Source organism: Alligator mississippiensis, chromosome 5 (genome assembly GCF_030867095.1).
Source record: "Alligator mississippiensis isolate rAllMis1 chromosome 5, rAllMis1, whole genome shotgun sequence".
NCBI classification, from domain to species: Eukaryota; Metazoa; Chordata; order Crocodylia; family Alligatoridae; genus Alligator; species Alligator mississippiensis.
In genome coordinates this window covers 184,319,441-184,343,741 of record NC_081828.1, presented here as the reverse complement: position 1 = coordinate 184,343,741, position 24,301 = coordinate 184,319,441, and positions in this window count along the sequence as shown.

Sequence of the window (24,301 nt, the reverse complement as noted above, 5' to 3'; positions counted from 1 at the left end):
AGAACATGCCTACCTCTCCCTCACAGGGCACTGGTGTGATCAGTCAGGGCATAGGTGGGCTTTCCTTCAAGCAGAGGTAATGGATGAGTCCCACACAGCAAGGGAGATCATGGTGGTCAAGAACTGTATGGTGCAAGGATGACTTATTGGACCGGGTGAGCCAACCCATGGGTTCATGGTCACTGACAATGGGGCTAATATAGTGAAGGTGGTGCATGATGCCAAATTTGTTGGCATCCACTGTGTGGCACACAAGTTCCACCTCATAGTCAGGGACTCCTTGGAGGAGCACAAGGCTCCTGGTGATGGCGCTGTCACTACCACTACCAGCTAGCTCATTTCAAAGTGCAGGAAGGTGTTGGGCTACTTCCATCAGAGCATCAAGGGGGGCAAGCTGCTGCTGGAAAAACAGGCACAGTGGAGCATCCCTCAGCACAAAATCATGCAGGATGTGGAGACTCGGTAGAACCCCACATACCTGATGCTCAAAAGGCTGGTCGAGCAACATAAGGCCATCCATGAGATGGCCTTGGTTGGGGACATTGGTATCAGTGGCCCCCTTAACAAAATGGAGTGGGATACCATCTCCCAGATCTTGGTTGTCATCAAGGTGTTCCTCAAGGTCATCAAGAGCCTCAGTACTTGTGATGCCCTTCTTAGCCAGGTGATCCCTGTAGTGAAGGAGCTTGAGAACCAAATGGAAAAGTTTCAGGGGATCAATGTTCCTGGTTGGGGCAACCCATTTTCACCAGAGGTGCAGGCACTGGTGAAGCAGCTGAAGGATGGCATCAAAAAACAGCTGGATCCATTGCGGTCCAATGTGGTCCATGTGCTGGTGGGCATGTGTGACCTGAGGGTGAAGGGGAGCATCTGCAGCAGCAAAACCTTCGATCACTGGACAGAGGTGCTAGTAAACAGAGTCAGGGATCAGGACACCAGACCCCACCATACGGCAGGTAGTGTGGAGGCCTCAGTGGCTACCTATCTCACCAAGGATATGGAGCCGCTGCACTATGACCCCTTGACCTATTGGGCAACCCGCAGCTAGGTGTGTCAGGATCTGGTCATGGTTGCCCAGGAACACCTGTACTGTCCACCAACCAGTGTTCTGAGCAAGACGGTGTTCAGCATTGCTGGGGATGTAGTGACATCCTGCTGTACCTCCTTGGATCCTGGTTTGGTGGAACAGAAGATGTTCCTGAAGGTGAACCCCCTGCTGCTGGGGTTTCTCAAGCTCCACATGCAGACAGAGTGAGTGCCACCCTTCTCACTCCACACCTATTTGCTTTTTAAATTTTGGGAAAAAAATTGCCCTGCTGACCTCCTGTGCCAGGAAGAACTTGGAGGTATGGACTGGGGCTATGGGGAAGGAGGAGGCCCCAGGTCCTGGGCATGACCTAAAACTGCACCTTGCCAGAGTAAAGAGGCCTGGTGGGACTGCCGGTGCTGCAGCAGCCCCAGGAAATGCCAGGACCGTGAACCTCCCTGGTGAAAGGCAGGTGGGGGGTGCCTGATAACCTCTAGCCACCACACACACGCACAGTCCTGGCTGGGGAAAACTCAGACCTGTAACATCTTTAAGAGGCCTGAGGCTTACTGGTTGCAGTGGAGTTGTGAGAGTGAGAACAGTCAGGTGGCTCGGATCTGACCTGAGGTAACCTTGACTGGTTGATGTTGGGGCCAAGACCCAGAGGGGGTACAAAGGGCTAGGGGCCCACTGTGAGGCATGCCCAGAGCAAGAGGCTTGGGATTCTGACTGGCCTGAAGGCAGGGCCAGGACCTAAGGGGGAGCCAAAGGTCTCAGAGAGGGGACCACAGCTGGAGGGGGTGAAGGGTGCAATCTGCAAGGCATGGGCCACAGTGTAGGGAAGGTACAGAGCTGTGGAATGGATGTCACCCTTAGACATCAGGTGCCTAAATGGGCAGCCTCCCACCTGGGTAACATCTGAATTAGTTTTCCATCAAGGCATGGCAGGAAATAGGGGTGGGCGGTTGGCCCAGAAACGGGTGGGCGGGCCAAGATCTAACTGGCACTGGGAAGGCCCCCTGTTACAGACTACCATCCCTGCTGCATTCATCCCACTCTGCCTTAACTCACACAAGGCAGACAAGGTTCTTTGGGTCAATCTGACATCTTTTATTAGACTAACTAGATAGTTGGAGAAATATATCTTAGCAAGCTTTTGGGTTTAAAAACCTTTTGTCAGGCTGAGGAAGCATCTGCAGTGGGTGTGTGCTCTTTCTGGATGGAACGAATAGTAAAGAAGCCAGAGGCTGGTATGCATGCAAGAAAACCAGTCAGTGAAAATGTAAATTGAGGCATCAGGGGGTGAGAGACAGGCCAGGGGTTGGGGGGTGGAGAAGGGGGATGTAGCAGGTAAAAGTGGAGAGGTACCTGGGGAGTCAGATGTCAGGCAGGTTATAGTGTGTCATAAATCCAATGTCTATATTGAGTCCATGAGTTTTAGTATCTAGGAGGTTGATGAAGTGAAGGTTATAGGCTCATCTGTGAAAAGTGTTTTGTAAATTCCCTTTGAGGATCAGGACTGAGAGACTGGAGAGAGAGTGGTTTTCTTGTGAGAAATGTGCACCTACTGGTAATTGGGTGTTCTTGTCTTTAATAGATTTCTGGTGTGCATTCATTCTGGTGCACAGTCATTGTTTGGTCTCTCCTACATATTTTCCATCAGGGCATTTGGTGCACTGGATGAGATATATAACATTTCTGGAGGTGCAGCTTTAAGATCCAGGAATGGTGATGGTTGTGTTGTGGGGTTGTGGGGGTACTGGAGATATGTTGGCAGGTTTTGTATTTCTTGTTATGGCATGGTCTGGATCCATTCAGTGTGTTTTGGGTTGTAGGAAGTTTGCTTCTGGTGATGATGTTTGCAAGGTTTGGGGCTTGTTTGAATTTACAAAACTATTTTCACAGACGAGTCTATGAACTTCACAGATGTGCAGCTTCTTGGCAGGATTGGTTCCAAAGTTCCCCCACCCTTCCAACAAAATGGCGAACATATGTTGGGTCTGGAGGGTTGGTCTAACTCATGGCTTTCTCTGAAGCCCCATGAGTTAGACTGGGTAGCTGCATGTATGTCAGTGCCCCTCAGTTATACTTTTCTTATCAGGAAGTGCAGTGACTTTAGTTGTGGCTGGCACTACATGAACATTGTCTCTTCTACCCTTACACCTTCCCTCTGTACTGCTCATATGTACAGAAGTAAGCCTCAATCCAGCCTTATGCTAGGAGGGAAGTGAAAATACTGGTGAAATAAAGGGATTCAGGAAGGTTGGAAATCTGAGCCAGAAAAAATCCCTCCAACCCATGAGATTTAAATTGGATCAATGCAGTCTCTTGCAGAAGAAAAATAATCAGAAAGATAGATACTTAGTTGAATGGAGACATTCTGAAAGCAATAAAAGCAAAAACTGACTTTCAGTAGGTGTGATAAGGAACAATAAATATTATGAATATGCAATAGTGTGTTAGTGAAATTCACCCCCATTGAGAAAACTAGCCCAAGTCCTCTACACAGTTTAAATATGGAAATGGAACTTCAAGAGGTGCATGTGTTTTTTGCTGATTCCTTGCCAGGACGAATCTGTCATAACTATATTTAAGCAAGTGTATGAGGAATGTAATTATTTTAGCAGCCATAGCTCCCACTGCCTTCATTCCCATTTTTATTGGTCAAATTATCTGATTTTGTAAATAGCAATAACGCCCTATTTCACTGACCTATTAAGGGGTATTTTTTAAAATTTAGGACTCACTGGCAAAAAAAGAACTAGCAGAAGAAAAAAAGGAGTTTCTTCCTGTACACATAATGCATTGCAATGTTTAGGGTTTGTATTAGGTAAGAAAAATCATAATCTTCCAATTGGAGCTAAATTTGAAAAGTGCTAATTCATGAGTTTCGGCATTCCAATTATTTTATTGTTAATAGATGCTGCACCCACCTGTACTTCTCTCTCTTCTTCCTTGCTGAACAACACTAAGTGTTGAAAAGGAAATGCTATATCAGTATGCATTTTTTTAAGGAAGTGCATGGAAAATTTAAACAAGATAATATTGTATATGATTTAGGGTGGTTGCTGTTCGAAGCAGGGCAACAAGGTGTTTTTAAATTGTGCTGACAAAATAAGGAAGGAAAGGAACAAAAATTAACTTCTCATTGAAATTTTAGACCAGTTCAACCAATAATTTGTATGCTTGACATATTTACTGTGGCTGTTGCTAATGGCTTAATATTTCTTTCTTTCTGCAGGTACTGCACTCATTTTTAACTATAAATCATTCTTCCCTCCCTCTTTGAAGAATAAATTTAGCCAAACAGATAATTATCCAAGTCGTGTTACTATATAATTAAAATATGTAGCAAGGGGGGAAATGTAAAGGAATATAGAGACTCATAAAAAGTGTTTTTAAAGAATTGTCTTCCTCATTGTTCACTGGCTCTATGTGGAGAGACTAGAACAGTGAATGTTCCTAATGATGTGACTCCTAATATTCCAAACCTAATATATTGGAAGTTGACTTTAGAATCTATTACTGGGTATGTCATGGAGCCTGTTATGTTTTGGGGTCCTGGCATGCCATAATTGTTTTCTTGTGTTTTTATTTTACTGATATGGCACATGTAGTCTCATGGAAAGCCTATGGAAAGGCCTGTGGAAAGCCTATTGTTATACCATATTGGAACCTATTCCATATCTATTGAAGAGCCTATGTTATACCATATCCATTTATGCTATTTTTATCACTGTATGAATTATGTATGTAGATATTTATGGTTTTGGATATGGTTTATCCAGGGAACCAGGGTGGAGCTGCTAATTATCCCTTGCCATTCTGTTCTAGGGTCAGCACAATGGCTATCCACAGTAGCAGAACAAGAGGCCACTGTTGAGGTGGGCATCTGTGGGCATTGATTGCCTACAGTTGAGAACTTTCCTACAGTTGCACAATAGTAACAGATCTGAGAGTAATGGCCCATCAGGCAGAGGAATTCCAGACAAAAGACCAGAACATTTTGGAGCATTCTGGTGACTCATGAGTAGGGACCTACCAAAATTGCAGATTTTGCAGATTTTGTGGATTTTGTGTATAAAAGCCCTTAGGTCCTACCCTAAAAATGAACAAAAGACAGTTCTTTTCCACAGTGTGTAGTTAAGTTGTGGAACTCATTGCCACAAGACGTTGTGGAGTATGGCAGCTTAATTCAGTTTGAAAGTGGGTTGGACCACTTCTTGAAAAAAAGTTTCATCAGTAGATGTTGAGTATGGTGGTTTTAGGCAGAGCCTCTGAATCAGAACTTACTAAATTTTGTGATGCTGGAAGCTGCAATGGGAGAGGAGCAGGGTATGGAAAATCCTGGGTATGTTCTCTTCAACTGTCCCCTCAGCATCCACTTTCTGCCTCTGTATGTCCAAAGACTGCACAAGATGGATCTATTATCACAGCTAGTAAACTATATTTCTTATGTTCTTATGCAAGCTGAGAGGGTCAAAGAGAGACCTGAAAAGGGGGCATTCATGAGCAGTCACAAGGAGTATGGCTAGGCTGCAAAGAAAATGCTGATACACATGGAAATGGGCCTTTCTCAGTTCCTGATGGAACCTGAGATATTTGGACAAAAGGCCAAATCACCTTGAGGTTGGTTGAATTTACTTGACTGTCTATTTTGGTGCCCAACAGTCTGGAATTAAGAAGTGCAACATTTATTTTAAACTGTTTCAACCTCCCTGCTTCTAGTATAAGAAAGAAGGATCTCAGGGCCACAGGTTTTATTTCATTTACAATTTTAGAGCACATTTGGACATCTAATTCTCATTTGTACTCAGCTGCATAGAATGGAGAAACATTAGAGATGATTATAATGTAAGAAATATATTGATAATAATTCCCAGTAACTTTAATAAAAATGTACTTTTCATGGAAACTTCTCCTTTTAATGCATAACAGTACTTTTCTTAAAGATGTATAGTCATTCAAATACTTACAACAATATAGGGTCTTTTAATATAATTTTTCTGTGCATTTATTTCAAGCAATCTAGTGATCTTTCTTTTAATGGATCACAATAAGGAATAAAATGGGATAGCTCTCATTTATGCCAGGGACTTTTTCTTAGCAAATACCGTAGCTAGGCAACCAATCCTAGGGTTGATTCTGATGAAAATTGTTTTTCCATATATGTTTTATTGTTCACAATATGCTGCGGTAATACAAACATTTTAGTAAGATAAGTCAAATAACGAGCCTTAGATCCAAGGGGATGAGTACCCAGCCAGTTCTTTTCTTCGAAAGACAGAGCCTGGACTTTTTGTAATGCTGAATAGTTAACGCTATGGTAACAGAACCGGTGCTGAAGAAAGTGTCAGCAGTAAACCTTCAATAGGAACAGCCTCCTATTAAGAAACTTTGCTTAAAAAGCATATGGTGCAATAACAGAGGTCTCACAATAGTAGAAATAAATTGTGGAGAATGTTTTTTCTGTTGTCATTGGGGGAGATTCAGACAGTGATCAGAACACTGTCCTATACTAACAGTTCACATGTGATTTTTACCAATCCACTCTGCTGACATTTATATGCACAACATGATACTATTAACCAGTTCCATCAACTTGATGGAAAGTTAGACCGATGAAAGCATTTAGACTGCCCTGCCATTCCATCTTCATTTCCATCTCAGGCTGTTATTGTCCAACCCTGAACTAATTCTCAAGTTGATACAAATGATTTGGCACCAGTCCATACAACCTCCAGCTGAGAACTTTGTTATTAGCCAAAGCTCATTCCCAACTTGTGATAGCAGGAAAGCACCATTTATAAATATTTCAACATCCACAAAAGTGGAACCATCCTTGAAATAGGTTTGATTATAAATAGTGAGTTTCTATGGCAAACATTCTTTGATAATTAGTGCAATTTCATGGTTATATTACAATGTATTCATTACCAGATAACTAAATAGCTAGCTTTATAACACATGCACATTAACCCCATGTGTGAGAAATCCATGTGTTATCTTGTAAACGCTGGGCAGACACAAAAAGAAGGATACTTCTTGCCCTGCATTTGGATAAACAGTAGCTGGTTAATAAATGGATACATTTACAAGTTACAGCACTCCAGGGCCAGTTTATTTCTTATCTGGGTTACCCAGGTCTTGTTCCATTAGGGTGTGGCCATTCCCCACAGATGAGCTACCCTAGTTGCAATCCTCCAGCATCCCAGGATGCAGTGTCCCCTCCCCCACCCTCCTATTCTGTGTGGAAAAACTTTTCACCTCCTGAACTCTACTACCCAGGGAGTGGTTCTGGTACAAAGCCAGTTCTTTCTCCTACCCCTGAGGGTGTGACCTTCCTACCCCCAAAAGTGAAACTGAAAAGAGCCTGCAGAGCACATGTTAGCTAGTAGGTTGCAGGGCATGGATCGCTCCCCCCCTCCTCCTCCACCACTCTCCACAAACCCACCCATACCCACAATCCCTGCCAGAAACCACACAGTGCCCCCATCCCTGCTTACCAGGGACAGCTCCCAGGGCTGGATCCTGCCACTGATTTGCCCTGCTTCTGTTTGCCCTGCACACAAAGGGTGCATGCTGGGGCAACAGAAACACCATAGAGATGCTCTGGTCAGATACCAAAATGTCCCTGGAGGATCCGCCCCTGCTTTGGCTCAGGGCACAGTCCAGCTGGACTGTGCCTTACCCTGTTTTTTTCCTAAGGGTTATTTTTTGATACCTGGATTTCCAGGTATCAAATTTAGAGTTGGTACTGCAAATATGCAGCACAGGGAACATTTTTTTGTTCCCAGCATGCCTCTTGCAGCTTTGAGGCACCACAAAGGGCATGTGCGGGCTTGTCTGGATGTGTTCTATGTGTTAATTGTTACAAATGTAAGCTCTAGGGCCAGAAGACTTACAGGGAAAGGATGTTGTGTTCCCTCTGTAGAGGTATAAAAGAAAAGTCAGCTTGGGATATTTGCATAAATTATAATGTTGCTTATCCATAATTACATGAGTTTATGTTGCTTTAGTTGGTATTTGTTTTAGTTGCATGAGTGATAATAGATTACTGCATTTATGAAAAGCATAAACCTTGTCCTGGTTATACCCAGATCTGAGTAGATTATCCTGATACTACAAGTGAGAGGTTTTGGTTTGGTGAAATTACTCCAGGTCAGAGAAAAGGGAAGGGGCTCTGCTTTAGAGATTAGGAGCTCTGTCTCAAGGAACAGAGATGTTAGGTTCTCCTTTTGGTTTCCCATCTTATATCCAGGAGTAGAATATCTGGAAATGTATTTGACAAAGCAAGGTTTTGCACTTTGCACTTTTTCTTGTTGGATTTTATCTGATTGATTGTGGACTATTTCTCCAGTGTAACCATGTCATTCTGACAGGTCATTCTGTCATTCTGCCACCAGTCCTCTTGTGTGTCCGCAACTCCACCCAACTTGGTGTCATCCACAACTTTGTGAAGCATGCACTCAATCCCATGGATAATATGGATACTATGGATAAAGGCAGAATCTGGGTCAATCCAAATCACTTTGGAGAAATTTGGTAAAGGAATTTCTACTGAGGTGATATTGGGAGTCTGGATAAGGATAGAAATTTCAGTAAGGTCATTAAAAAGAGAATTTCTTCAGTAATGGTTCACAGTAGCAGATTTTAACTTCTCAAATTAGAAAAGAAATGCTATTAATAATGATAGATCCCAAATACTTCTGGATGCAATTACTGACAGATTTCTTTACCAAATTTTAAATGAACAAGAGGTTATGATTTCATTTGATAAATTCCAAGGAAAGAGAGAATTTATATAATCTCAAAATTAAATGTTGATAAAAGAATAATAAATGGTAATACTTCATGACTAATTGTGGGTTGAAAATTGGAAGAAGTTTTCTAAATCATCAGAGGAGTGAGCATCTGGAACAAAACTTCAATTGGAGCAGTAGTAGCAAAATCTTTTAAAGCAAAAACTTTTAAAATGGACTTTGATAAGTCTATGAAAGGGATTATCTGACATGAAGCCTGCTGTTGCAGGAAACTGGATTTGATTCAGAAGCTCCTTTTCAGTCCAGCATGCTTAATACCACTCCATAAAAATCTAAACAAATACAAGTCAACTATAATATTTCCCTCCCATCCTTATGTTTGAATTTGTAGCCCTTCCTACATCTCCACTTTTCTTGTTCTTGCTGCAGAATAGCAATTTGCAGGACTACCTCCTTGGGCTAGCCACCTCTTCTTAAGATTTACATCGGGGGCAAACTTTTCTCCCACTTGAGCTGAGGTCTCCCCTCTGTTTTTTCCAGTCCCTTTTAAAGGAATATTAATTCCTGCAGACCCTTAAACTTAACCAAATTCTGTAAACAACTACAAAGGATAACTAAACCTCACTCCCACTAACCCCTCTGGTTTACACTACTCATTGCTGAGTATACCTGGATCTCTAAGTGGGATTGTAAATTGGAGGGATTTATGGTAGGGTTAAGAGTTCTAGGCCTCAAGAAGTTGGCCAGTTGCTCCTGATTTACTGATTAGGCTGTTTATGTTCTGATATCAAAATATATATCTATAGGTTTTAAATAGCTATCTCTTTTCTTCAAATAAATGGATATTTATGGTATTGCCCTGTGGGGTCAGGTCAACTCAGGATCTCAATATTGCATTGTCAGGGAGAAGGGTGTGACACAATTGCATATATATACTCTCACACTCACACACACACAGACACACATGCACAACCAACTCAAGCACATACACATCCAAACCTGCCTAGGCACATGCATACCTATAACCAATTCAAGCACATACACTATACACCCCCAAAATTAGACAAAAATCAGTTGTCCATACCTGCATACACAGTACACATACACAGATCACTAATTCATATATCATGCACACAATGACATATATATATATATATATATATATATATATATATATATATATACACACACACACACACACACACACACTCACCAGTTCACACACATACAACCTACCTACACATACACACAGGTAAGTTCCTAACTTGGATGGTACAGTGTATATGTGTGTGCTTGGGATACTTGGGGGAAGGTTAAGGTGAGAGAGTGAAAGTGTATGTAGGGAGTGAAAGTTGCCAGAACCAGGATTAGAGCCGGTGGACTAGAGAGAAGCTGGCTGAGGAACTGAGGCTTGGGTTTACTTAAGATCAAGTGGCCCCAGGGTTACTGGAGGTCACTGGTGCATGAGAAAGGAAAAAAAAAAGTCTGGTGGCAAGGAGGAGACAGCCAGGAAATAAACTGAGGCAGAAACCTGGTTGCTTAGAGGAAATGGAAAAGGAAAAGGCATTGAGGATAAGACAATGGCAAAGAAACAGGGGTTTTGGAGCCAGAGAGGAGCTCAGGACAGGTGTTGGAGGTGGTGGTGAGCCAGAAGCAGGAGAGGGAGAAATGAGAGAGAAGTTAGAGTGGCGAGGAGCAGAGATTGGAGCAGGGCCAAACCATAGTAAAGCAAAACCCAACTTAGGGGTCCAAATAACAGTTTTATTAAACAGACAACACACTACATAGCCCCATGAAATTATTGATTCACACACACACACACACACACACACACACACACACACAATGGCAGCAGGAGAAAGACTCAGTGGAAGGGTTGGAGTCCAGGTAGGGAAGAGAAGCAGAGTCCAAGTCCTTGGTTGAAGAGAGGGCGGGGGTGATAGCTACCTATCCAGGCTGGAAAGGGGTCATTGTCCAGTAAGTGTTGTCCAGAGTGGGGTCACCAGCAGGGTCTCTTGGTAGATAGGTGCCATGGCCTGGTGCTGGTCCAGATGGATAGGGTGTCCCAAAGAGTCTGTCTTCACTACCCCTTTTTATGGGGCAGACTACCTCTGATCTCCTATGGGGAGGGCCTGTCCAGGCAAGATCAGTCTTGTTCCAGAAGGCTCCAGGTGTTCTTACTAAGCATGTGCAGCCTTGGCACAATGGTGGGTTGCCTCATCTTTTGTTTCTTGAATGCTGAGGGTGGTTCCAAGGGCTGGGTCCTTGGTCCAGGTATTGGTTTTGGTAGTTTGGCCATTCAGAGGAAGCTATTTTTAGACCTACTGCCATTGTCTCTCAAGCACCCTCATTCATCCCCATTCATTCAGGAACTAAGTTACATAGGAGGGGTAGGTGTGAGTCATAGGTTACACAACTGGGCATGGAGATAAGATGGAGGCTTGACATTACAAGATGGAAACTTGACATGACTTATGCTAACTTACATATAGAGGCCTAAAACAGTAATCACACAGTATAAAAGCAGTAAAAAAAAATCAATACAAATATAATAATTATCACTTATAAAACAGTAGATACCTATATCAAAATAACAGGGCACTTATTTGCAACGAAGGGAGAGAAAAATAAAACTTACTACCTAAAATACAATGTTAAAGCGTATCCTACATCTTAGCTTACTTATACTTATCTATAGGGAATAGAGAGGGAGATAAAAAGTCAGAAATGGTTGAGGATGAGGAGGGAATGGATTTTAAAATAAATAAAAAGAAAAACTGGGGGTTTTGCTACAATGGTTCTATGTTCAAAGGGACTCTAAGTAAAAGAAAAGCCAAAAAGTAACAAAGGATTTTTTTATTTCTAGTTTCCCAAAGGCTGTGTATAAAAAAGTTAGAGGTGTGTTTGTTTTAGCGTAAGCTCTTGTTGCTGCCATTGGCACCTAGTGAAAAGGTCATTTATATAAGAACTTAAGAACTGACATTTACTGAGTCAGACCTACGTCCATCTTGCCCAGAATCCTGTGTCACACAGTGGAAGAAAGTGGATGCCTAAAGGATATGCTGAATAGGGCTTCAGTTCCTGATTCGATTCAGCAGAGATTTGGCCCAATTCAGTGGTTGAATCTCTGAACTGAATCAGAGGACCCTTTAATCTCTCTGAATTGAATTGGAACCCTCCGAATCAATTTGGAGAGATTCATAAAGATTCGGCGATTCAGACATAGACACAGCTTTAAATGTTTTTTCTACATGCCTCTAGGTAGCAGGCGGCTCATGAATGCTATGATGCTGCGGTGCATGGAGGGTCCCACGGGAGTGTGGGGGGTTCCCCAGTGCGCTTGGCAGCAAACCCAGAAGTGGACCAGAAGCACTTCCGGTCCACTTGCAGGTCTGCTGGAGAGCATGCAGGGGATCCCCTGCACCTCCTTGGCTTGGTAACTGGTGTCTCCTGAGTCTAGAGGGCCACCTGGGGTCTTCCCATGACTTATTGATGAGCTGGGAGGGTTCAGGGGGACCCCCCGGCATGCTCCCCAGCCAAGCACATAGAGGGACATTGTGGGATACTCCATCTGCCCCACCATCACAGCGTTCACGAGCTGCGCCTGGTACCTCAAGGTGTGAAGAAAGCTGTGTCTGTGTCCAAATTGCTGATTCTCTGATTCAACATCAAATCTTCAGATTAAGATTTGGCCAAATCAAATCAGGGACAGTGATCTGACTCAATGAATTAAATCACTGTCCCTGATTTGCGCTGAAGCCGAATCTGGATTGAATAGGGCCCGCTTCGCACACCCCTGATGTTGAATTGGGTATGACCAGGGTTTCTTTCCACTGTTCCTTTTCCACTTGCAGCCCTCAACTGCAATATTTAATATCTATGAAGTTCTGATTCAGAGTCTGTATCCCTAACACCAATGCTCAATAGCTACTCATGCACATTTCCTCCAAGAATTTGTCCAATCCTTTTTTGATTGTGGCTAAATTGTCAGCTTCCACAACATTTAGTGGCAATGAGCTCTACACTTAAACTTGTTCTGTCTTAACCTGTACACTCCTAGCTATGGCTGGTAAAAAAGTGCACTTACTTACCAAGTCAGTTGTACTTTGATGGGTGTTTTGCCATTTATTTTAAGAATTGTTTATTGGTGGGAAAGAAGTTGTGACCTAAAATTCAATGTTTTCAGATAACTCCCTCATAATCCCATGTGTCTGTAAGGGTAAATCTGCACTGTGATTCTAACATGTCCTGGAAGGATGTTCCTGAGCACCCTCTCCCACTAACACCCACCAAATTCAGAAATGCAGTGATGAGGCTGTTTAGAGGGTGTTCTCTTGGAAAGTGTATGTTGGCAGGGCATGAGAGTGTCCTTGGACATGTTGAGGACTTGTATATGATTACAAATTGATCCCTGGCAACATCCAGGAAGATGGAGTAATCTGGTTGTATGCTATCTGTATCTCATTTCTTTGGGGTTAATTTGGGAAAACCCTATTGACTCTTCTTTCTCTGAACACACATTCTCATGAGTAGTACCTCTGACTTCATAGGACTGCTCATGTAAATATGTGCCCTCCAGCATGAACTGCCTTTTTGACTTACTGCATCACCTGTAGTTGAAAATATAAAATGGAGTAATGTAGTAGAATAGTCAAATAATATGCAATAAACTCCAAGTATTGGTACCATTACTCACTTGATTCCATCAAATGCAGCCTTTCCTTCTGTTTTAACCCATACTATGAGGTTGGTCAGATTTTGATGACCTTTATGCCAAAACTGATATGCATGATATTGAGATTAAAATATGGCATACTGAGCAATCCCAGTTTGGGAATGGACAATCCATTCAAACTAAACTGGAGTTTAATGTACTTTTTGTAGTTAACTCTATACTTCCAAAGCTATTAAAATATTAATACATTAAATTAGCCTACCAGAGATTATAAAGGAGTAGCCTGGGGAAATGAAAACGGAAGAATGAAGATGTGCTTCATTACTGGAAAAATAATAAGAAAAGATTTTTTTTTTTAAAGCCCTAAACTGAAGAGCTCTTTTGTAAAGAGAAATCAAAATAAACATTTTCTTTCACACTTGGTGGAGAAGGTAATGACAACATGTGCTACTTAGGTGAGTTTTAAATCCTTGCTTATATGGGAATAACAATCCTACGTAACTCTCTGCTGAAAACAAAAAGCTTAATGGAGGAGAAATTACTTTAAAAAAACCCCAGTTGAATTAACATTATTAGTTATTAAGACAGTTAAATGAAGTTGAAGTGATGAACTGAAACATTGGCAATTATTGTTCAAATAGAAGCATGATCTCTTTTAAATTAAGGGTTATAAAGCATAAAATCTCTCAGAAGGCCATGAAACAATGTTTTATTAAAAATAAAAATAAAACCCCACTTAGGTTTAAGATTAATTTTAGAAGTTTGTATTCCCAAATGCCATTCAGCTGAACCTCTAACTGAACCAAGACACCATTTTTACATAAATTATTTTAGACTAGAAATGAAGGACTGCTGTTTTATGGAAATGAATTCTTTTTAGTAAAACGAATAAATGTTTATATCAGATTCACTTTCCTTTGCTAATTTTGCTGTTAATTGTTAGTAATTTTTTTCCAGATATGTGAATATAATAATTTCTGTGCAATGTGTTGATTCATTATGCACTTTGCATGTGCTTGCCATGTATGTCATCAAAAGTCATGTATCTCATTTCTCTTGGATTCTTGCATGGATTGGATTGACTGAAGTGTATGGTATGAGTCAAGGGTCTTCATCGGTAATCATTTGGGTTCTGATCCTTGATATGCTAAAAGTTACTTATCTTATGGCTAGGGACAAAAATTACACATAAACTGGTTTAAGTGGTCAGGACCTGGTTTAAACCTGTAACAGAACATAAGTTCAGTGAACATAAACCAGGTTCAAAATGGCCAAAACTGGTTGATAAGATAAACCTGGTTGAATGTACTATCAGACTTAACTGATTTGGCTCAAACTGATTTATGGAACTTCTGTTCCAGACCCTTTCCTGGTTGAACTTAAATCAGAGTCCCCCAGCATCCCAGCATGCTTTTTAGCCCTGAGATATACTCTCTGCTCCAACAGAGCAGGGCTGGCCATGCCCCCAGCTGCCAGCAGGGACTTTTCCATCCTCAGCAGTGGGGTGGACCCCCTGCCTCACCTCCTCCTCTGCCAGGGAATTGACCCAGCTCCCAGCTGGGGTGGAGCCCCCACTGCTGGATTCCCCCCCACCCCCACTGGGCATAGGGTAGGCATTTTCCCCCACCCCCAGACACCCACCCACCCTCCTGAGCTGTCCCACAGGACCTGCCTGGGTGTGGGCTGCACTCCTTGGGGAGCCCCACACTGCGGTACAGTCTGGGGCAGGAAAGCTGCAGCCTGGGATGTGAGTCCCCTCTTTCCTCCAGTGTTAGCTGTGCTGCAGCCCTGCCAGAGCCTGCTGGGCAGAGTGGGCCAGGAGCTGCATAGGCTGTGCCAGGTAGTGCTGATGGGCAATGGAGGCTGGTTCTGGCCATGCAGGGGTGGGAGGACTCACCCAACACCTGCAGGGAGCTCAGGGTAGGCCTGGCTCCCCAGCAGGGGCAGGAATGAGGTGCTGAGCTACAGCTCTGCCCAGGAGGTTCCAGGCAGTCCCAATTCTGTGATGCCCTCCCTCTCAAAGGCTGGCTCCAGTGAAATGGTGGCACCAGAGGCCATGCTCACTCTGCCAGTCCTGGGATGCAGTAGGGATCTGTATTGGCAGTGGGAGAGGGAGAGGGAGCAGGCTGCCATTTTTCCTCCCCACTCCTTTCTCTGCCAGCCTGCTGGCCAGGGAGAACTTATCACAGGGTGATCTTCCTGGCTACTGGCTGCTGGGAAGCCCACAGTCCTCACCTGAGCCGGGAGTTGGGGTTATCACCTGGCCATGCCCCCTTCCCAGCTGACAGACCAGCTGAGGGGGGCGGGGGCAATGGCCCCCACTGTGGGCTTATCATGCCCTGTGCTGAGCACAGACTGGCTGGGGTCCAAAGTCAAGCTGGGTGTGGGGCCATTCTCCCCCCACCCCTCCCTTCTCAGTTGGCCTACTGGCTGAGTAGGGAGCATGGTCAGTTGATTGACCTGACTCAGGTAGGGGAGTAAAGCCCCCATTGCAGGCTTCCTAACAGCTAGGAGCCAGGCTGATCACCCAGCCATCCTCTCTACACAGCCAGCAGGCCAGCTGAGGAGAGATCGGAGGGGAAAATGGCCCTCTGCCTGCCTTTGGACTTCAGTCAGACTGTGCCCAACCTGTGGTAGGGGCTTTAATCCCTTGCTTGAACTGGAAGCCAGGCCAATCACCCAGCCATGTCCCCTGCTCAGCTGGAAGCCAGCTGAGAAGAGAGTGTGGGGGAGAAAATGGCCCCCACTGTGGGCTTCCCACTCCCTATGCTGGACACAGGCTGACTGGGGTCCAAAGCGAAGGGCGTGGGCATTTCCTGCCCCCCCCACACTCTCTCCTTAGCTGGCCTGCTGGCTGAGCTGGGGGTGTGGCCAGGTGATCAGCTGAGCACCTGGCTCAAGCAGGGGAGTAAAGCCCACACCGCAGGCCCCTCTGCAGCCAGGAGCTCTGCCCATCACCTGGCCACATGCCCTTCTTGGCTGGCAGGCCAGCTGAGGAGAGAGTCCAGGAGGAAAACAGGCCCCCTGCCCAGCTTTGTACTCCAGCCAGGCTGTGCCCAGCACGAGGGGTTACAAACCCACACTGGGGGCCACTTCCCCCCCACTCCGACAACTACCTCCTCAGCCAGCCTGCTGGCTGAGCAGGGGGCAGGGGGCATGGCTAAGCATGGCTCCCAGTTATAGGGAAAACCTGCAGTGGGGACTTTACTCCCCTGCTTCAGCTTGGGTGCTGGGCCTATCTCCCAGGTATTTCCTTTGTCTGGCCAGTGGGCCAATTAAGGAGGGAGTGGGGGTTGTGGGGAAATGGGCCCTGCTGTAGGCTTCCCACACCCTGTGCTGGGCAGATCCTGGCTGGGGCCTAAAGCCAGGAGCTGGGCAAAGGTCAGGCACCTTTCCCCATCACCTGCTCATGGCAGCACTGGGTGCTTTGGGCAAGTGGCTGTGGGCTGTGGGTGTGGCCAGCGGTGGGGGGAGGCAAAAGACCCCTGCAGCCTGGTCCAGCCTGGCCTGAGCACCTGACACTGCTGTGAGAAGGCAGCGGGTGACAGGTGCCTCACCAGTGCCCACCATGATAGTTTACTCTGCTGTTGCTGCTGGGAGAGGCAAAGAGTGGTAGGCTGTGATCCAGTCCCCCTCCAAGCTGTAGGATGCAGGACTGGAAGTGGGAGACAGTGGGTGCTGTCCCCCACCTCCTAGGGCCACTTCAGCCCAGGCCACACTCCCATAGTGACAGGCAGTGGTGAGTCAGGCTCCCCCATTCCCCACAGCCAGGTCACATCCCCCCTCCCCACAGCCAACTGGCTGCTCCTCAGAGGGACTTGGACCAGTGCACATGTTAGTGCCCGTGCTGCTGCTGTCTGTAATGTGGGGATTAAAGCCCCTCTTCCCCTCAGGCTACTGGCATCTAGTCCCCGCAGCCCTGAGTTCATGGCCCCAGGTACATGAGCAGAGCCTGTTGGTGCCTAGACTGCCCCCCTGTAATGGGGGGATTAAACCCCCACTTCCCCTCAGGCTACCCAGGTCTATCTCTGTCCCCGCTCCTGCCACCAGCCAGTGAGTGAGTGGCTTGGGAGGGGGGGAAGCTGGGGACCCCTGACAGGGGCTGATTCCTCCCTCTTTCTCAGGTACACCTGGCTGGGGTCCTGTAGGCCAGGGTGGGGTTTTAAGCCCTTCTCTAACCACACACAGGCCTGCCAGAGCCTGGTCATGCCCCTTCTCTCAACTTAGTTTCCCTACAGATGAGTACTTGCTTTAGCACCTACAAAGACTTGCTCTAGTGGCTTCTGGAATGAGCCACTACAGGCATGTGCCTGCATTTCCAGAGTCAAAAGTGGATATTTGTCCACTGACATATCAGTTGAATCTCTGCAGGTTAGATGAACCTAGCCTATGTGTTTGGAGGTACACAGTGTGAAACGGGTTTCATTGTAATCAGCAGAACATTGCCCTTTCTGAAATGGGGGTCAAATTTCACCCAGAAATGTTTTTTATATGCCCTGCTTACCTTACAATAAACATTCCCATGGGACACTTTAACTAGAGGTGATAAAGGACATTTGTGCAAAAAGAACAGAATAAGGATTTTGACAATGCTCTGGGCCTTGTGGAGTTTGAATGAGAAATGGCACAGTTACCTTGCACTGCTGGAAGTAGATTATAGTTTTTAATTTTGGGGCCTGGATAGGCTAACATTTTCTTCATTCCTAATTTTTTCTTTTTTAAGTACTTAGTTTGATATATTAAATTTATTTTGCTTGTTTTTAATAAACTGCCATATTTACTCTTATTTCCCATAATACTGTAAGATCCAGAGTTCCCTGCTGAGACTTGTCTTTATTGTGCTGGGGACTGTAGAAATTTATAGAAAGGGACTGTAAACAAAGAGTAGGAAAGGAAACAGAGGCTGAGAGATGACAAGAATTTTTCAGCATCATACATTGGGCCCATAGCAGAATCTAGATATACCCCAGGCCTCCTGAATCTCCCTCCAGCATTCTGCACAAGACCACATGGCCTCTCAAACAGGAGTTTTCCTCCCCTGAAACACAGTGTGGAGAGGGATGATCTAATGAGGCCAGGAAATGTTTTTATGCAGTAGAGGTTCAAATTACCTGGACAGAGTTTGGGTAAACATGTTGAGTGAGGAGCCTTTTAGGATGTGCTATATTATCTTTCACTGAGCTGAAAGCACCTAACTGAAATAAATACGGATTGTAAACTTGATAGTGTTTGGCTCCTAGTACAGACTCTGGAAGTTAAACTAGAAAATCGATTTTAGAATGCAGAAAAGAAAATGAACTGATTAGCTGGTAAATTGATATCAACTGATCAACAATTTGGAAAAGTGGAGATCAGTGTTGAAAGCACAGATGCGTTCTGTTTTAATAGCCCATGCTGCCTGAAGGCAGTCTATTTCATGTATCAGTGGCTAATAACAACAAAAAACCTGATGCTAAAGAAGCAGAGAATAATTCTCTTCAATTTCTCTTTTGGCATTTTCATCCCTAATTTTATATGGCAGATGCAAGAGATCACAGCTACTAGTAGTAGTAGTAGCTTATGCCCATCCCCTTATAACTGAAGTTTGTACCCTGTGCAAAATCATGCCAGAGAGCAGGCAGGAGTGAGGGGAAGAGGAGTGTTCTGAGTGCTGGAAGGAGTGGGAGGGCAGGATCCTTACCTGCCCACAGGACTTAGAGTCCCTGGTTTCTGCTACTGCAGCATGGTCTGCCTGCTCCAGATTTTGTTGCTACAGCTGACATATGATGTGCCTGCACCTGATTGGTGTTGCTGTAAGCACAGCATGGAATCTCAGGGAACTAGCACTTTGGTACCCCACTAAATTGGTCCCAAAGCTGGTGTCCTGCCTGCCCACCCCTTGTTATGCTGCTGTTTACCTCATGTAGGTTAACATTACACAGGCTTCATTATGGAGTATTTTTCAGTCATTTGACGGAATATTTATATAAAATTGCCTGTTAAGTTTTTTTTTGGTAATATTTAATTTTCATCCATCATCCATCTGATTTTTTTTTCTCCTTTTTTCATTTGTTCCTATTCCTGTTTCTTAGGGCCCTGCTACATATTTAAATCAAAGCTGGATAGAAACCAGCTATGGAGTTCTTACACATTTTCAAGTATTATCTTTGTAGCTGGTTGGCTCTTTTTATAGCTGGATAGTCATTTTTATCATGTGACTAGTGAATTGCCCATTAGGAATGACGTGGGAAGCTGGGAAGTTTGCTAATCCTAACCCTAGCCCCCATCCTACACCACCACTGCCTCCCAGGACCATGGTGGGGGGGGATAAGTTTGGCTTGCCATCCCCTCTGTCCCCCTCCACCAGCACCCCATGCTGCCACTGCCTCCAAGGAGCAGGGCCAGATGGAGGCAAGGCCAGCACTGCTGGCTTCTCCATCTTCACCATCATGGCGGTGCTCTACCATGCCGCTGCTGCCGCCTCCTGTCTGTAATGCTCTTGGAGTACTCTGATTGGTTGTTTCAGTAACCAATCAGAATGCTCCAAGAACATTACAGACAGACAGATGGACTAAGCCCTTAATTATATTAGAATAATTACTTTGCACATGTAGCCAGTCTAAATTTACTGTGCTTTTAACCAGTTAATTATGTAATATATGTCACAGGTAGCAGGGACCTTAGAAAAAGAGAGCATGGTAAAAAGGGAGAGGAGAGGTTGAATCTTAAATACTGATGTCAAAACAACCATAAATTGGGTATCTGAATTTCAGGGGAAAAGATAAAGATTTTTAGGTGATATTTTTTTATTGAATTGACTGTATAGCTGGGAGAGATATTAGACAAGCTTTTGGGCACTAAGTTGCTCCAATGAAACATTCAATAAAAAAATCTTTGCCTCATATTTCCTGGGCCATCACAGCTATATAACTCCAACCCTACTGAAAAATGGAAAATTTAAAAGAACATCTTTTTGCAATCATCTATTCTGATTTTGAAAAACATTTTTTGACAAATGTTTTAACTGGAAATACTGCTCAAAATAACATTTTGAAGAGAACCTGAGAAATTCCTGGGCTGCCACTGCTTCGGTTGTTCAAACAGCAAGGAATATTGAAGAGGAATAATTTGTATTGCTTAAATACTTTGGAAAAATGCCTGGACTTAAGCATTTGAGGTTTACTGTTGTTCAGTATAACTTGAAGGAACTGTTTTCCTCATTTAAATCTTACCTTACATTTAGATCAATTAATAATTTGTTGTCATCTGGGAGAATAGCCATGCAGAGGGGAGGGGGTGGGGGGAGGAGGAGGGGAGGCAGCCATGCAGACCACAGCCTAGATACCACTGTGAACAGTAGTAGTAATTATGATATATATTAGGCAAGGACATAATTGGTAGGGTTGGTAGTTGGGCTTTGTATTTTTCCAATTTTTCTCCCATCAGAAAAATCGCTGTGACAAACATATCTGGAGAAGAATTTATGCCTTGCAGGCTCTTTCCATAATGGAATAATACAGAAAAAAATTGCTTCTTAAAAATTAGATAAAAAAATGAAGTAATGCTTAGGTCACATCTGATGCCTCTCAGACAAAGACTACTGGAGTCTTACAGGTCATTCTGATGATCCCATTTCACCGGTGAGTAAATTTCCAATAATTCAGTTTCTTATCCCAGAATCATTAATGTGCACTTCTCAACCAGATTTCTCAAATACTTCTTATATGAAGTTTCAATGGCAAGCCATTTATTTAGACAAAAAGTAGCAAGAAAGCATTGGATGTATTTTCAAAGCATGATTAACCAGTTTTATCAAAAAAAAAAAAATCATCTGAATAAAACATTTTAAACTTGGGCTAAAAATTGTTCTGAGGCCACACTTAAAATTTAAATAACTGCCTTATTAAAGGAATTTCAAAAGGATAGCTATTATGAGCTTTAGGGGTATCATGAAAATTCAGAATTCTTTGAAAAATATGCTGTCTGACAAAGTAGGTTGTTGCCTCCAAAATTACATGCCTCTCTGAACCAATTGGTCTCTAAGATGCCACCCTGCCTTATCATCTTGAAAAACTATTGATGCTAAAGCATGCAATTTGATAACTTTTCTGGACATCTTATTATGTGTCTGAGTTCACTGAAGATCACAGTAGAACCATTGCCAGGCATGGCCATTTTCAAGGGGCCTAGGTCAAGCTGCATAAGTGTGGCTAAACAGAAGCCCCCAAAACCTATTTCTGAGTAGCTGTTGAATGAACCTTTACAGACATGACAACCTTGGTCAGCAAAGTAAAGGGAAAAAAAAATCATTATGTCCAAGTTAAACCAGTAAGGATATCCAATTAAATGTAGCACAAGGCCTGAAAGGAGACATTATAAGGGAAGACCTTAAATTAAATAATCCTAAATATTCTATCATAACTTAAATTATTAGTTGTAGTGGTGTAACTATATGTATTAGACATAGTTTTAAAATAGATATCTCTGTTAAGCATTTTAGATAAGTGTGAAAGGAAAGCCTCTGGGAATGGAGAAGGTCCTGGGGATGATAATCAGTTAATCGTCCCTCACTTACTTCAGGAGGGGAGAGGAGCACAGCTGGAGTTTGGAGCACTCTGCCGCAGTTTCTCAGTGAGTGCCCCATCCAGATTGGTGGACAGGAAGTCTGGAGCATTATTTCCAGCCCCAGAGAAGGGCAGCTGGGGAGAGACTGCTATGTCACAGCAGAAGAGTTGCCAGAGGAATCTTCTGCCTGTGCCAGCCTGCAGCCAATTGTGGCAAAAGGGCACACGCAATAGGCACATGTTGTCAGTGGCCCACCAACTTGACCCAGGACTACTGACAAAATTCTGGGAGCGGCACAACTGGAGAAGATTGAAGCCATGGGTTGTAGTAGGTGCCCAAGGAGATAAGTGGTATGCAGCTCAGGATCACAAGCCTACCATGAGTGGGACAATCAAGTCTGCCGGCAGGAGTTGCATTTGTTCTTAGTTTTCATAGATTTCATAGACATTAGGGCTGGAAGGGACATTGCAAGATCATCTGGTCCAGCCCCCTGCCCAAGGGGCAGGAAGTCAGCTGGGGTCCAACGATCCCAGCAAGTTAGGCATGTTTCTTGAAAGTGTCCGGAGTAGGTGCGTGCACTACCCCTAGGAGGAGTCTATTGTAGGCCCTGGGGACTCGGACAGTAAAGAAGTTTTTCCTTATGTCCAGCCTAAAATGGTCTTCCAGGAGTTTGTGACCATAGGACCTTGTCTTCCTTTTGGTTGCCCTGGTGAACAGATGTTCTCCCAGTTCCTGAGGCACACCCTTTATATACTTATAGGCTGCCACCAAGTCACCCCTGAGCCCATGCTTTTCCAGGCTGAAAAGTCCTATGGCTCTCAGCCTCTTCTCATAAGGCCTGCCCTCTTGTCCTCTAATCATGCACGTTGCTCTCCTCTGGACCCTCTTAAGCTTCTCTTCATCCTTTCTAAATTGCGGAACCCAGAACTAGATACAGTATTCAAGCTGCAGACTCATCAAGGCTGAGGAAAGTAGGAGGATAACTTCCTGGGTCTTGCTTGAGATGTATTAGTAGATGCAAGCCAGAGGTTTTTTTGCTTTGCCAGCTGCAGCATCGCACCAGTGGCACATGTTTATCTTGTGGTCGATCATGACCCCAAAGTCTGTTTCAGTCATGGTGCTAGTTAGTGTAGCACTGCTAAGCTTATAAGTGTGATGTTGTTTTTCTCTCTCGAGGTGGAGCACCTTGCATTTCTCCATGTTGAAGGCCATCAGGTTTTGATCCACCAACCTTGCAAGCCTCTCAAGGTTGGCCTGGATCACCAGCTTATCCTCTAGGGTGACCACACTTCCCCATAATTTGGTGTCATTAGTGAACTTAGCCAGTCCACTTTTGACACAAGAATCCAGATCATTTATAAATACGTTGAAGAGTACAGGTCTGAGAGCAGAACACTGGGGGACACCACTAGTCACCATACACCATGTTGATTCTGTTTCATCAACTGTCACAGTCTGGGTCCATCCATGGAGCCAGTTCCCCAGCCATCAGAACATAAGGTTGTCGAGGCCACAGTTCCCCAATTTCACCATGAGGACATAATGGGACACCAGGTCAAAGGCTTTCTTGAAGTCCAAATATATAACATCAACCTCTTCTCCTTTGTCCAGGTGATGCGTCACCTAGTCATAAAAGGAAATGACACCTGTCAGGTGTGACAGCTGACAATTGTGTCTAAGGTGCTTGCTGAATGCTGTGAAGATTAGATCACATGTTTCTTGTCATCAGTTCATGTATTATAAGCTGCATGTTGCCACTAAGAGTTTAATTAAAATCAAAGATTAGTGAGGCCTTGTATGTAGTGAGGCCTAGTAAATTTAACAAGGCCTTGTAAGAGTAATAGTAGGCCTTGTGGCATAGTTAAAATTAATCTTATCAGAAGAATGCAAAGGCTTGTGCTGCTATCGGTCAGTCCTAAGAAGAGTTGTAGTGAAAGAATCTGAATGGCTGGAAGTTATCGGCATAGCTCAGAAGTTATAAATTGGCTAGCACATCCAGAAATCATTAAAAGGAAGATGCAGTGGTGTGAGAGAAGCTACTGATTTAAAATTAGCTGCTGACCTAGATTCGGTAAGCCAGTGAATCTTGAGGAGCCTAAAGACTGAATACCAGGGTTCTTCCCGGTACCCCTCAGACAGCGCTGATCGGGGACACCTGACTTTGCTGAGCTTTGTAGAAGAGGAACTTGTCATCAGAGGGGACTGCCGATATGTTGCCGATGTGAATTATTATTGTCTGTCATTTTTGCCTTATTATATTACGCGTAGTTGTGTGTTTGTTAAGTCAATAAA